At 40.9% G+C, this 14,963-nt stretch overlaps 1 pseudogene; it reads right to left on the bottom strand.

Moving 5' to 3' along the window:
- LOC107982941 (small ribosomal subunit protein uS12-like) overlaps positions 1-13,313 on the bottom strand; it is a 30,076-nt pseudogene extending 16,763 nt beyond the window's left edge.
- Between the last annotated feature and the right edge of the window lie 1,650 nt (positions 13,314-14,963).

Genomic DNA, 14,963 nt, shown 5'->3' on the forward strand with positions numbered 1-14,963 from the left:
TTTTTTAAAAAATCAAATTTTATAAAGTAGCCATTGTCTCACTGAAGATAAGAAAGTTTAAATTCCATTGATGTCAGTGGAAGAGTTATGTACCTTTGTAATGACTCTTGATGGAGTCAATCTACCATTAAAAAGTAAAAAGTAAAAGAAGCCACTACAATAATTATGCTAGAAGTAAGAGATGCAACTTTGCACAATGGGAGATATTCCATGGAGGCAGCCACTTTTCCTTGTACCATGTCACTGGGAATGGCTTCATGTCATAATGTAGTGATATTCTCAGGGGTAGCTTTAGAATGTGTGTGAGCTGGGAGTAGTGGAGGAGGGGGCTATGTGCTTGTGTTAAAAAGAAAGAAAAATATATGGTATATGTGTATAAGGCTGTGTGTGCTGTAACACCATGAGGCTGAAATGTCCCAGGATCACCTTGGCTTCAGGTCAAAACTATTTCCCCGTTTTTTCTTCTGTTGTGTGCTAAGTCCCAGTATCAGGGCAGAAGCTTAAATAAAGAAAAGCAAGATAAGCCAAAGACCATATTTTGTTTAGAAAGCAAAGTCCTATGTTTTTCATGGTCTGGTCAAGATAACAGAATAGCAAAACATAAACTGATAACATTGCCAAAGTCAAGAATCTAATTAGTGAAGACAAGCTGAGGAGTATAGAGTCAGGTCAAGAACAACAACAAACAATAGCCAAATTCATAGTCAAGTAGTCAAATGTCAGAAGTTTAGTTGTCAGGGTTCATAAATCCAGGAATACAAATTGAAGTCAAAGTTCCGAAGCCAGCCAAGAAGTCAGGAATACAAACTGAAGTCAAATTTCATAAGTCAAAGTCAGGAATTCAGTTGTCATCGTCTAGAAGTCAAAGCCAGGAATGCAAACAAGGTCCAAAAACAGAGTACAAGAAAACCAAAGTCAGAGTTCAGAAATTCAACCAAGGGGCAGGAGAACCAAGGTCCAGGACAAGGATACAAAGTTGTCTGCTCCCCTAGAGCTACTCCACAGCGGCTTTTTTATTTAGAGGTCTCATTCAGCCTCCACCTCCAATCACTAGCGCCTGTGACCCTTTCCTTGTTCCAAAGGCTGAGAAACACTTCACAAGCTGGCTGGAAATATTGGGAAGAGTCTTCTTTTGTTGGAGACCTGCCCCCAGCAGCAGCCAAGCCAAGCCAGACAGACTGAGGGCCATGACAACTCCTTTTGTTTGTGGCTTTGCCATTTTGTTTTTGAAACCAAAATGCTAGATTTGGTTTTGTTTTTTCAAAAAGCCCAACATTTTCAATGCAATGTGGCTGTGGGGAAAAGGGGAATTAATTTCAACAAAGTTGTTCAAATCTGCTTTAGTGGAAAGTCAAAATGAACCCATATATCTTCAAAAAATGGTTGACTGCTTAACCTGTCAGGAATTCATTTGTATTTTGAGACTTTCTGTAACTTCTAATTTTTTATCTGTTTGCTCACCCTCAAATAAATTTAATGTGCTCATAACTTTTGAAAAATATTTCGGCTTGGTCATTTAATTAATGCTTATAATTAATATGACTTGCTCCAAATGAGATTGGACTGACAGTAATCATACGGTTGAAGTGCTTGGGCTGATTTAATTGTATCTTAATTGCAGATTGCTATTAATGGAAAGAAAAATATTACTTAATAGAATTAGAAATTATTCACACATGGTAGGGGTGTTTTTTTTTTAAAGCAAATCAGAGGTGTAACGTTAGATACAATTTTCCCAGATGCAATGAAGAAAGCATGATCCTAAACCAACTATGGTGCAACTACATCTGAAATATGCATTTGGATACTTATGTTCAAATAACTGTCCAAATAACATTGTCGTATTACTGAGATATTGTAGAAATGTGTTGCCCTGCAGAACTTCTTCATTGCTCAAGTCATGTTTCTTCAGGTGAAAAAGTAATGAAGTCCTTATTTCCTATTTCTGAACAGAAGATTGAAGGCCTTTGCTATGAATGTATTCACTTGTTTCCACTCAGGGGCTTTTCTTGATTTACCTTTGTAGTTAGCTGCACCTCCACAATTGCAGATCATAGTACAGCCTGAGTAGACAAGTCAGGAAGTGGACTCCTATTTATGTTGAATTTAAATATTGAAAATGTCTGGAGACATGTAGTTACTGTAAATGGGTAGAATTCAAGCAACTTTATTATTACAGTAGACTCTCGCTTATCCAACGTAAACGGGCCGGCAGAACATCGGATAAGCGAATATGTTGGATAATAAGGACAGATTAAGGAAAACCCTATTAAACATCAAATTAGGTTATGATTTTACAAATTAAGCACCAAAACATCATGTTATACATCAAATTTGACAGAAAAAGTAGTTCAATACGCAGTAATGCTATGTAGTAATTATTGTATTTACAAATTTAGCACCAAAATATCACAATGTATTAAAAACATTGACTACAAAAATGGTTGGATAATCCAGAACGTTGGATAAGTGAGACTCTACTGTATTATCTTTTAAAAATCTATAGAAATGGTAAAGTCACATGGACCCTCCTTTTGGATTTACATCATATACCGAATAACACTTCATATTCTAATATTCATTATTTCATTATTCTAAAACACATTATTATGGTAAAAGTACATTCAATATGACATATTTCAGTATTTCAAGTTCTTTGCAGTATATCTGTATTCGTCAGAATATTAGTGAATATGGTTATGATTCATATCTTCCCTGGTATGCTGAGGAATTTTAACTGCATCCCATTTTTAACTATTTCTTATTTCTGCTCACTTAATTCTCTTCTGGAAGAGGTACAATGGGAATTCTTATCCAGGTTAATTCAGCTGGCATCTCCTTACTTTAGTGCAGTGGTTCCCAACCTTTCTTTGCCCAGGGACTACTTGACCAGGGACCAATTTGACCAGGGATCACTTGACCAGGGACCAATTTGACCAGCAACCACTCTCCAGCATTAGTATCAAAAGGGTTACGAATCAGTTTTTGCTCAACTTTAGTTTCGGTTTGGTTATTTGGGGTGCTGATTCAGAAAATTGTGTTAGACCACATCAGCAATAGTTTCTGATACAGAACATATGCCATCCAGTAGCCACCACCTCCTTGCCCACAGAAAACCATATTTAATAATCTAGAGCTGATGTGGTCTATCCAATGCTATATTCTGAATCAGCACCCCAAATAACCACAGGAACAGGCCTCAAACAAAGACAAAAAGGCTCCCCCTCTTCCAGGCACCACTTGGAACGGCTCCACTCAGGGGGGAGGGAGGGGGGAGGAGGAGAAGCAGCAGTTAGGAGGCTTGTTGTCATGAACTTTTGTGGGTAGTAAGCCTCCCCTCCCCCCAACATCACCGTTGTCTCAGCACTATAAGAGGGTTTCACGAGACCAGTCACTCTCGTTGCAACGGTGTAGTAACTGTGAGGCCGCAGACCATATTTTTGTTCTTGGGGACCAACTGGTGGTCCATGGACCACAGGTTGGGAACCACTGCTTTAGTGCAACAGGTAGCTATTGTATTTATTTATTTATTTCGTGTCAAAAGCATTGTACAACAAATACATTTCAAATAATGGAAATTAAAAAAAATCACAAGCAACTAAATAGTTTTGGACCAAAAGCGGGCAACAGCAACCGCATTGTCTGTAGCTTTAAACAACTCCCCCTCCGTACATGAGGCAGGGCATTGTGGGCAAGCATACATATGCTGAGTTGTTTGTTCAGCTCCACAGTCACACAAGGTGGAGGATTCCTCCAGGTAGTGCCACCTTGCCAAGTTGTCTTTTGATCTGCCCACTCCACTTCTGAGTCTGTTCAGGGACTTCCAAGTTGCCCATTCTTGGTTACCCCTCATAGGGGGCCATCCAGTTGGAATTGCCAGGTTTAGCTGCCCAGAGAGACACCCTTGCTGTTGCTGGAGGAACATCAAGAGGAGTGGTGGTTCTCATGAAGCCCTTCCTTGATTTGAGTCTGGTGGGAGGAGGCTGATAGCCATGCAGTGGGTGGCTTTCACAATGTTCTACCTTTTTTCTCTCACTGTTAGCAGCAACTTCCCGTCGCACGTCAGGAGGGGCAATGCCAGCTAACTTGTAGAGTTTATCAACAGGTGTAGGTTTAAGGCATCCCGTGATGATTCTGCATGTTTCATTCAGTGCTATGTCCACCTGCTTTGCATGGGCAGACTTGTGCCAAACAGGACAGGCATACTCTGCAGTTGAGAAAGACAAGGCCAGGGCTGATGTTCTTATTACTTGTGGGTCTGCACCCCATGCGCTGCCAGTCAGTTTCCACAGGATGTTGTTGCGTGCAGCTACTTTGTGCTTGATGTTCATGCAGTGTTTCCTATATGTTAGTGTTCGGTCTAAGGTGACACCAAGGTATTTAGGATGGAAACAGTGTTCGAGCTCTTGGCCTTCCCAAGTAACTTTCAGTTTCCTGTTGGCTTCACGGTTACGTAGGTGGAAAGCACACACTTGTGTCTTGGCAGGGTTAGGCTTCAGGTGGTTCTCTTTGTAGTAGCTGGAGAGATCTTTCAAGGCATTGGTGAGTTGCTTTTCAACTGTTTTCAACAGTTGGAAAACAGTTGAAAAGTTGAAAAGCTATTGTATGAATCATTTATTAAGACAACCGGCTCTAAGTTCCAGTGTTGGTTGTTCATTAATATCCTCTCCCCCTCTCTCAGATCAGATCCCAATAGCTGTTATGTGGTATTTCTTTTATTTTCCCTCTGCTAAGGACCTCTCTTCCCTACATGGCTGTTCCTTTTTCTTGTTCCTGTCTGTCAAACCTCAGTCCTATTGTTCTTTATTTCTAGAATCTTACTTATGGATCTCTTTATGAAATCACCTGGTGATTCTGGACATTGTTTACTTTGCTTTTTCAGCACTGGCTATTTGCCCAGAATTTCTTATCTCAATAGAAACAATACATAGCCAAATTGTGTAGACCTATGAAGTTCCTTCAAATAATGAACAATCCACTGTAATCGTGAAAAGCTTGTTAGCTGCTATAATACACACATCATTGATTAAATTCAAAGCACAACATTCAAATGTAATATAGAAATAGTTGAATAATGCTGAATTCCCCATAACAGGCTTGCTTTGCTGTTTGAAGGCAAGAGTCCTTTTTCTAACATTTTCAAACTTTTTAATAACATCTTACTTTTAATGTAAGCTTGGTAATGCTAGTATTGGCTAATGGCTATATATAACAGCAAGAGCAAGTATTATCAGTTCGGTATGAGTAGAATTAAGATATGCGGGGATGTTTCCTTTTCTTGGCTTAGTAAATAAACAATACCAATTGAAGAAAGATTCCTATTATTTTTGGGTTTTCATGTACAACCTATGGGAAACAAAAAAAAATTCTCTTGTGCCTGCCTATGATGGGAGGAAGCATGGATAATGCACACATTAAGAAAGCTATACATCCAGGGCTATTTGATTCCTCCTCTAAGATACCGGGGTGGGGGGTGCGGGGTGGGTGGATTGATTTCTTGGCCTTCAAATATGGAGAGACCAATATAATTTGCATCATAGCATCTTGCTCCAGGATACAGGAAAGAGGGGTTAAAACCTGAGTTCATCAATCGACTAGCAACATTGGGTATGGCGGATTTGGTGAGGGTTTACTCTCAGGGTTAGTAGTATTTCATTCAGCCCCACAACCTCATTGTATGGCTCTGCAGTCTCTAGTATTGGCTACCTTTTGTGTTGTAGAATTCCTGATTATTTATATTATGGATTTTGAATTGCCCTCTTTGCAGATCACCTGAGATATGGGGGTTCATCAAGATTCATCAGCAATGCTTTTGAATTTAGAGGAAATGGCCATGGATCCATAATGTGACTCCAACTTATATACCCAAATGGCTTCCTGTCAACAACAAAGGAGTGTTTTTACTAGGTCATATCCTATTTCTTGAGTTCTGAAGGTGATTGCATTAAATGCAGATGATCGGCATTACAACTACAGTAGAGTCTCACTTATCCAACATAAACGGGCCAGCAGAACGTTGGATAAGCGAATATGTTGGATAATAAGGAGGGATTAAGGAAAAGCCTATTAAATGTCAAATTATATTATGGTTTTACAAATTAAGCACCAAAACATCCTGTTTGAAATCCAAAACCCCTGGAAGACCAGAGCTGGGAACACACTGATATACTGTAGATTAATCATCTCTAGAATCCCATATTGAGCAGAGCAATGACAACACTGGGAAACCAAAGTTTGCTAAATATTTGATATTGGTCAACTGTCCCCAGAATCTCAGCTGGAGCTGGGTTGCTCCATGTTGGGAGGAGGGCTCGGCTTGTGCCTTCCAGCCTGGCAGAACGAAGCTGGGTTGGAGAGCCTCTGAAGGGAGAAGGGTGTTTCTAGGGTGCTATGCCTCTAATGATCCTTGCACGGGTTAAAAGAGGAGGAGGAGGAGAAGGCCAGAAAGTGCAAATTGCTGCAAGGCTGACAGAGGTAAAAGAGGGAGAAGAGGGAGGAGGAAGAGAGAGTACGTGGGGGAGAAAAAGGAAGGGAGAAGGAGAGAGGGGGGATCTGGAGCAAAGTGTGTGTGTGTGTACAGGAGGAAAGGGGGGTCCTCCGCCCACCCGCCCAGGTAAGGAGATGACAGAAGGCAGGCAGCCCCCCACCCCACTCGCCAGCCCTGACTTGGCCTTGCCTGCGGCCCTTTCCCAAGCCCGGGCCCGCTGCTTCGGCTTCTGTCCCCTCTATTCTTTCCTTCCAATCATGAGCCCTTTTGATTTGGAAACAAGGCCGGTTTGGAGACAGAAGGCTCTGCGTGTGCCAAGAGAAAGAGGGAGGGAGAGGGAGAGCCATCGTGCTTCCTTTTTTTCCCTCCCTCCCTCCCTCGCATACAAATGCCCCCCCATGGGATGATTCACCCCCCCTTCCTTCCCTTCCCTTCCAAGATGCGCTTTCCTCCTTCCAGTTTTTTCGAACGGGGAAAGTTCCACAGCTCTCACCTTGGATTGAGTGAAGGGTGCAATGTTTCCAATTGGCCACTAGATGGCATCGGATAATACGAAGTGTCGAATAAGTGGAAGTCGGATAAGTGAGACTCTACTGTATATGAATACAAAAAGTAATTTGGGTTTTTTGTGTGGCACCTCAGAAGAAGCACACCACATTTTCTATTTTCAACATATCTTTTTGCAATGAAATGAGTAGTTATAGTAAGTAATTCTGATACGACATGAATCTTAGCTATATGCAGTAAAGGGTATCATTTCTTTGACTTTTGTAGTTGGCCTTCCTATAATAACATCTTGCCAATTATGCTCTTGTATAAAGCTTTGTTGATGTCTTACGTTGTCCCACTTTTCTTGTCAAAACTTCCTCCCCCCCCCCCCCCCCACACACACAGAATGACTACTTCATAGAACTCAGCAAGGATTCCGGGAATGCACTCTGAATTCTCTTCGTATTTATTTATTTCCATCATTTCTATGCCGCCCTTCTCACCCGAAGGGACTCAGGGCGGCTCACAATCTGGCAAAATTCAATGCCATATACAGTACAAAAAATAAAACAGAGGCACATATGGGCTACTAACATAGTTAGTAGCCCACTCTTTTTCATCTGCTTTATGATGCACAAAATAGATGTAGGCAGTTTTCATCCCAATGAGGCTACCATCTCATTTAATCAACTCTGGTTTGGAGATTTTGACATTTAAATTAAATTTTGTTCTGGCTGGTTGACATTTAATTCATTTGGATTTGGCTGTATGGGAAGGCAGTTGGCGCTTTGTTTGGCACTGTGTAGGATCGGAAAAAATATTGCTTAGGGTTTCAGTGAATTGCAGGACATTCTCATACATCAAGGGTTTGTTTATCGAAACTTTCCCTCACAACCATCAGATGGGAGATGATTTGAAGGTGGCAATTATCCTGGGAACATGGCAGGTTGAACTATCTTTTGGGGATGAACAGTCATATTGTCTGTTTGCCAAACCCACTCCTTAAGAAACCCATGTTGGGATCTGCCTGCTATAAAGAGTTTTATAGCTTCACCTTGGCTCACCTTCAAGACCGATATCCTATAATATGGCTAGAATGGTAACAGATGCAAAGTAGATCAATTGACTCAAAAGGCATTACCTATGTGTTGATGTACAATCACTAATTCAATGGACCTACTTGAGTTGGGGCTAATTAAGAAGATTTTGGATTACTTGAGCTAAGGCATACAAGCAATCCTTGCTGCAGCCTACTGTCTTTAGTAAAGTTGTATGATTTCCAGATCCCCTGTCATCTCAGTTGAGCTCATTTTAGATAGGACAGAAAAGTATATTGGGAAGACAAGATTCTAAAATTTGATGTACAACATTCACAGATATGCTTCCCTCTTCAGACTGTCACTCTGTAGGTGTAGATGGTGATAAGAATGGACGAGAGTGGGAGCATCTATAAGCTTACATACCTGGCTGAAGAATGCTCAAAGAGGATTTATCTCAGACTTAAAAACAGATAGCCAGAGGCAGCCAGAAGATTATCCTCAGGCTGCATGGTCTTGTTTTGACTTTTGACAATTAAAGAACTAAATTCATCTGTTACAATATTTTAAAGATCAGCAATTGTTTTGCAAGCCAATAATCTCACTTTGTATTATGCTTGTTTTATTTTTTTGAATTCAGCAAAGGTATTCTTGTGAATGGCATCCAAGATTCAGCTCACAAAATTATTTGAAAGGTTCCTTGAGACCAGATGTGTTCAATGTATGGGTTTTATACCAAGGGGGCACCTGAATAATTAGAAAGAACAAAAGCTGTTTTCAGTCATGCAAACAAAATGAGATTAATAACTAAGCAGCCTTTCCAAAGAATTTCAGAGCACAGCTGTGATTTTCAGTCCAGAGGTAGTTTTTTTTGCAGATGTTAAAACAAAGACCCATAGATCTAGTTATGCAGAACATAAATTCACATTCAGTCCTTTTTTTAAAAAAAGAGCCTCATAGTATTCTCATGCATACATATGGTCCAATAGATAGATAATCTGGAGCCAATCCATGGAGCTATCTGCATAACATTCACCTGAAATGTCTCAGGCTGAGACTGGCATCTCGTTAGTGACTTATATACATGCAAATGCAGGTCACGTATACAAGCCCATAGCAAAGGGGGGGGGGGTTACAAGTTGAACCGCCCTTCCCCATATTTCTCAGGTTAAAAACAAACTTGTTTACTCATGAATTTTAACTGGATAACCAAATCCCCATGCTAAGTCTATGAGAAGCAAAAAATTAAAGTTTCTCTAGAACTGCAAGCACTATCTCAATCAAATTTTGATATTTTTTTAACACTATCATTACTTACTTTTCCGCTAATTTACAGTGCAATAGCAGCAATAGCCAAAATAGTGGAAGTGACCAAGTTTTAATATTGTGGATGTTTAATCAATATTTTCAATGTGAAGATGATGTAATCCACTGAAACTGACATCAAAATCAGACTCCCGAAGTTAAAGATGCAATACAAATCTTCAATAGACACCAAGAAACAGAGTGCCATAGGAACAACTTGTGCTTGGCTGAAAACTTCTTGCTAATTCATAGTGGAAAGCATTTTGATGTAACCCATTATGATAAAGGAAATAAGAAGAAAGCAGAAGAAAACAGAAAGAAACTTGTGCCAATTGTGGAAACAATTGTCTTTTGCGGCCAACAAGAACTGGATTAGAGAGAGCAATGATTCATGGCCTATTACCTGTGAATAACCTTTATGCAATAATGCTAATTCTGGGCCTTGTTGAGATCTCATGCCAGATCAGGAGACAATGACCTGAAAGTCATCTCAAAACTGCAATTATGAATGCCCAGTATATTAGTCCTCAAGTACAGAATGAATTAATAAACATTTGTGGTTACAAGATAATCAAAATATTGTTGAAAGATGTAATATATCACAGTATTTCTCTGTTTTGGCAGATGAAACTTTGGATGTGAGTACTCAACAGTTATTGCTCTTGGTAAGGTACATTGGTATACTAATATTTCTCAAATGAAGTATTTAGCAATCTTCAGTTTCTACTTCACAAATATTTGACAACACGTTTGAAAACATGCAAATGTGAGTAGATCAATAAGTATCACTCTGGTGGGAAGGTAACAGCGCTCCATGCAGTCATGCCGGCCACATGACTTTGGAGGTGTCTACGGACGATGCTAGCTCTTTGGCTTAGAAATGGAGATGAGCACCAACCCCCAGAGTCGAACATGACTAGACTTAATGTCAGGTGAAAACCTTTACCTTTACTATGTTCTTATTGTATTGTTATACACTTTGAGTCTTGCCTTGGTGTGGGAGAAAAGTGGGGTAAAAATCGACTCAAATAAACAATAAATAAATAAATAAATAATAAAGTGCATGTTTATTAATATCATTGAATTATGTGAACAGTATGCAGACATTAAGTTTTGAAACCAAAGACAGCCTACTTGGAAAGCTAGTGAGATCTATAACAACTAACATGTTATTTCCTGTGTAGTTCTAGTGTTCTCAAACTCCAAACAATAAGCAAACCTGTTTTAAAATAATGGGGTTTCCTATACATCTTCAGTAGAGAACCCATTCATGTAATACAACGTGTGCTCTATTGATGACCTTTATACAGCAAGGAATATGAAGAAACCAATGTTACTTTCAGTGCAGTGACAGGCAGTCTTTTCTATTCAATCACATAGTGTGTTTTTTTGTTTTCACATAGTGTGTGTTTTTTGTTTTGCTAACTAAGCTGCTTATAAAGTGATAAGAAGAGCGAAGTGCATTTTTCTAGCTAATAAAATGAGTGTTAGGCAATTCACAAGCTAATTAATAGTAGTTAATATACTGCAATGGGAAGTTTGCCCCCAAAGAGTTCAGTGGACTTCTGGAACTTCTGAATACTTCTGGAACATGGCCACAGAGCCCGAAAGACATACAACAACCCTGTGATCCCGGCCATGAAAGCCTTTGACAACACAGTTCAGTGGACTTTCTCCCAAGAGGCTTTCTCTTCTCTAGGATTGTCTGAATTTAAAGCTTCTGCAGCATCAGACAACTGGTGTGATGGCTATAAATGGCCAAACATTTTTGCCATCTTCAATGATAATACAGTTATCCATACATCAGTTCTGTTTTCATTTATCCATTTCTATTGTTCTAGTAAACTTGAAAAATGTACTTCACATGTGACCAACTATAATTTCCCCCAAATAATTAAAAACATGCACATAGATATTGCTATAATGAATTTACCAATATATTCTCCTTTTTTGTCTCTTCCCGCTCATCCCCAAATCTGCATTCTGTGCATTGAGTTTCTTACAAGAGAGCCTTGGCCTCAAAGTCATAGATCACTGTGAGGTATGAAGTAGTAATGGGGAATGTCTCTGAGCATCCCCAATAGTTAGGAGTGAAAACACAATGAAACATAGCTTTCCAAATACAACCCGAATTGCTTCAGTGGCTCCTGCTCACTCTTTTTAATATAACACTACCTCAAGGTGACTTATTTTGTTCTGGCTGCACTACAAGTGTGGTCTTATTGCCTCATTAAATTATTTCAGGTTTGTCAAAACCCATAGAAAATGGCATCACATACCAAAGGTATTATCTCCTTGTTGGGGAGAAGTGAAGGGTAGCATTACTGTGATTCATTTTTAGTAGTAGGTAATTCACTGAGATGGATCATGAATACATTTGTTCTTGTGATGGAACAAAGCTACACAATAGACAGTACCTTTTTAAGAATATTGTAGCACAACACATGATTACATTCTGTCCTGGTTGGTAAAATAAGGGCATTTCCATTATCCTTCCCAGATTTTGTTTTTATTATTTATTGTTTGAATTTCAATAGCACCCAGGAGTCCAGTCTTGACACTGGAATGGTACTATACAATGAGTGATGTGAGTACCTGCTTTGAATATATTATCTTCTGAAAAGAGAAGACAAATGTAGGATAAGTGAAGAGGGGGGGGGGGGAAGCCCAGGCAGGTGAAGCGACTCAATCAGAATAAGAAATGTACAGTTCAGTCCCGTATTTAAACATCCAACTGAAATCAATGGGATTTATTCCAAAGTAAGCCTTAAGGGTTGTACTGTGTTTTTAGAACTTCAATGTTCAGAGTTCTAACAAGTGCACAGGATGTCAGCAGGGATATGAAAATATCTTCCTTTTGCTGAGATTTTGGTTGAGAGAAGTTACCTTGGGGCAGTGAGATGTCTTGCTGGACGATCTTCAGTGCCAACAGTGATGTAGTTATGAAGGATCCTAAAAACGTTCCCCTCAAATAAGAATTCTCTCCATCTCCCATGAACATTTCATTCAATCTCCAAACATCTAGCTGCAAACTAGCTGCGAAAACTATGTTTGAACATTTAGAAATACAAGTTAGGCAGCTAAAGAAAAGGGGCAACCATAGTTACCAAGGGAATGTAAACACAGTAAATAGGAATGAACAATTTTTAATACCCGACTCTCTGTAATGCTAGCAGTATTTTTTTAAAAGAATTCTGATCATGGCTTTCAAAATTTGTACAAGACATCTCAATGCAACATTAATGTCTTTTCCCTTTGTCAAGCTAAGCCCCCACCCTTACCCACAAAGTAAGCATGAAAGACACAAAGACGCATATCCCATTAATTTTTCAGTCTATGCAAAAGGCAACACCTATTGTATTTTTCAACACTGCATATTTTAAAGAACTACTGCATTTTCCAACACTGTATATTTTATAGAGATGTGCAAAATCTCTCTGAGACTCACACTGACATATACATATATGCACTGTCCTTCCATCTATATATATAAATCTGTTCTGACCATTTCTACCTTAATAAAAACAGCAAAATTACAAAACCCAGAACCACGAAACTTGGCAACACAACACATGGTCCTCCTTGCTGTGTTTAGACGACAAAACCAAAAGTCAATTCAAGATCAATGTACCTCAAAATCCCATTTTTTAAAAAACAAAAACAAAAAACAATGTGCGCATGCCTGGAGCAGGCCTCAGCCTTCACCCTTGCAAGATAGAGCGCACAAAAAGCCCAACCGCCATGGCAGATGGTTTACCTCATGCAGGGGAGGACGACGTGGCAGAGGAAAACAAAGGGGGAAAGCTTTGCCCAACTGAAGCTTCAAAAAACTTGGGGACATACTAAACATACTTGGGAGGAGGGAGGGAGGGCAAACTACAACTCCCACAATCTCTAACCAGCCTGCCCCCCTCCTCCTCCTCCTCTTCTTCCTCCTCCTCTGTTTCCTTCCTACCTTCCTTGGCGGAGGCGCTGTTCCGTTCCAGCTGGTGCATCGCAGCTTGAAGTGCTCACCGCTTGGAAGGCACCCAAAGGCTAGCCACCCACCCACCCAGCTGCACCCCCTTCCTTCTCGCCTCTTTTCTGCTGGGAAGGAGGCCCACCCCAAACCCTCCTGGCAGAGGGCCAGCCAGCTTCTGCTTGAGAACCTCCAGCCCCTTCCGCACTCCTTTATATCCCAGATCTGGCAATGAAGACTCATCTCATCCATCTGAGAGCAGATAATCTGGGATTATAAGGGAGCATGAAAGGGGCTCTGCAGAAGAAAGGACCCCAGAGCGGTGGGGGAAAAGAGATCCCACTCGAGATGGAAGGGAGCCCACAAGGCCATCCAGCCGCACCCCTTCTTCCTGCCACGAAGGATCCTCCCCACACACACACACCAACCCCCTGTCCCTAGGTAAAGGGAAAGGAAGGAAGGGAGGAAGAAAGAAGGAGAGAGAAGGAGAGGGAGAGAAGGAGTGGAGTGAAGGAAGGAAGGAAGGAAGGAAGGGAGACAGAGAGAGAGAGAGAGAGAGAAGGAGAGAAGGAAGGGAGGAAAGAAAGAAAGAGGGAGGGAGGGTGGGAGGGAAAGGAGAGCGGTATATAAATTAAAGAAGGAAAGAAAGGAAGAAGGAAGGGAGGAAGGAAGAAGAAAGAAGGAAAGAGGGCGAGTAAAGGAAGGAAGACCCCCTCCCCCCACCTGGCCCCCTCCTGGCACCTCCTGCTGCCTCTGCATCCTACCTGTCTGGGCCGGTGTTCTCCACCGGGCTCCTTGCCTGCCTGCCTGCCTGGCTCCTTCTTGCAACAGGCATGGCCAAACTTGGGAGCTTCAGGTGATTTGGACTACAACACCTACAATTCCAAAAAGCAACAGGCCAAGGGGGAAAAGGAAGGGGTGGGAGGATCTAAGGTATTGTGGGAGTAGAAGTCCAAAACACCTGGAGGGCCCTCAATGGGAAATTCAGACAGGAAACAAACAGAACCAGCTAACACCTCCCAACAAAAGATTCCCCCAGGGAGGAATCAGCCAGACTTTTAGGCTACAAGGCCAATACATGCTAATCAAGGTGGCCAATTTATTATGCCACAGCAACGCATGGCCGGGTACAGCTAGTCTCTTATAAAAGAGATATGTCTGCATGTGTTGTTCCCTTTGTCATGCAAGGACGGACCAAGCAAGGACTTACATTCCTGAAAGTTAGAAGTGTAGCTCAACTCTCTATATATTGCCTTCTCAAAGTAAGGCCAAATGTATGCAATGGGCCCTGTGCCCAAAAATGGATCTTCAAGGAACTCAAAAGGGGTTGTTCTCACTAGGAGCATAGTAACTAGTAGGGTTCTATGTTTGGTTTGGAATTTCTTTAAATTCGGATCTAATTTAGAAGTTTAGCACTTTTGAAGCAAGTTCTGACCCACCTGCTCAATGCCCCCCCCCCCCCCGATATTAAGAATTTGAATCAAAATGAGCCTTTGATTCTTAAGTCTCGGGTGTCTTTGGATGTAGCTGTGACCAAGCCCTACTGAGAGGTGAAGCCAAACCTATTGGCATGGCTCTCAGCCAATCAGGGCTGATGGAGGAGGGAGGGGGAGGTGGAGGTATTGTTCTTGTCTTTTAAAAAAAATTGTTTTAAAAAACTTTGAAAATTTCCAAAATATCAGTGGAT

Source organism: Anolis carolinensis, chromosome 5 (genome assembly GCF_035594765.1).
Source record: "Anolis carolinensis isolate JA03-04 chromosome 5, rAnoCar3.1.pri, whole genome shotgun sequence".
Classification (NCBI taxonomy): domain Eukaryota; kingdom Metazoa; phylum Chordata; class Lepidosauria; order Squamata; family Dactyloidae; genus Anolis; species Anolis carolinensis.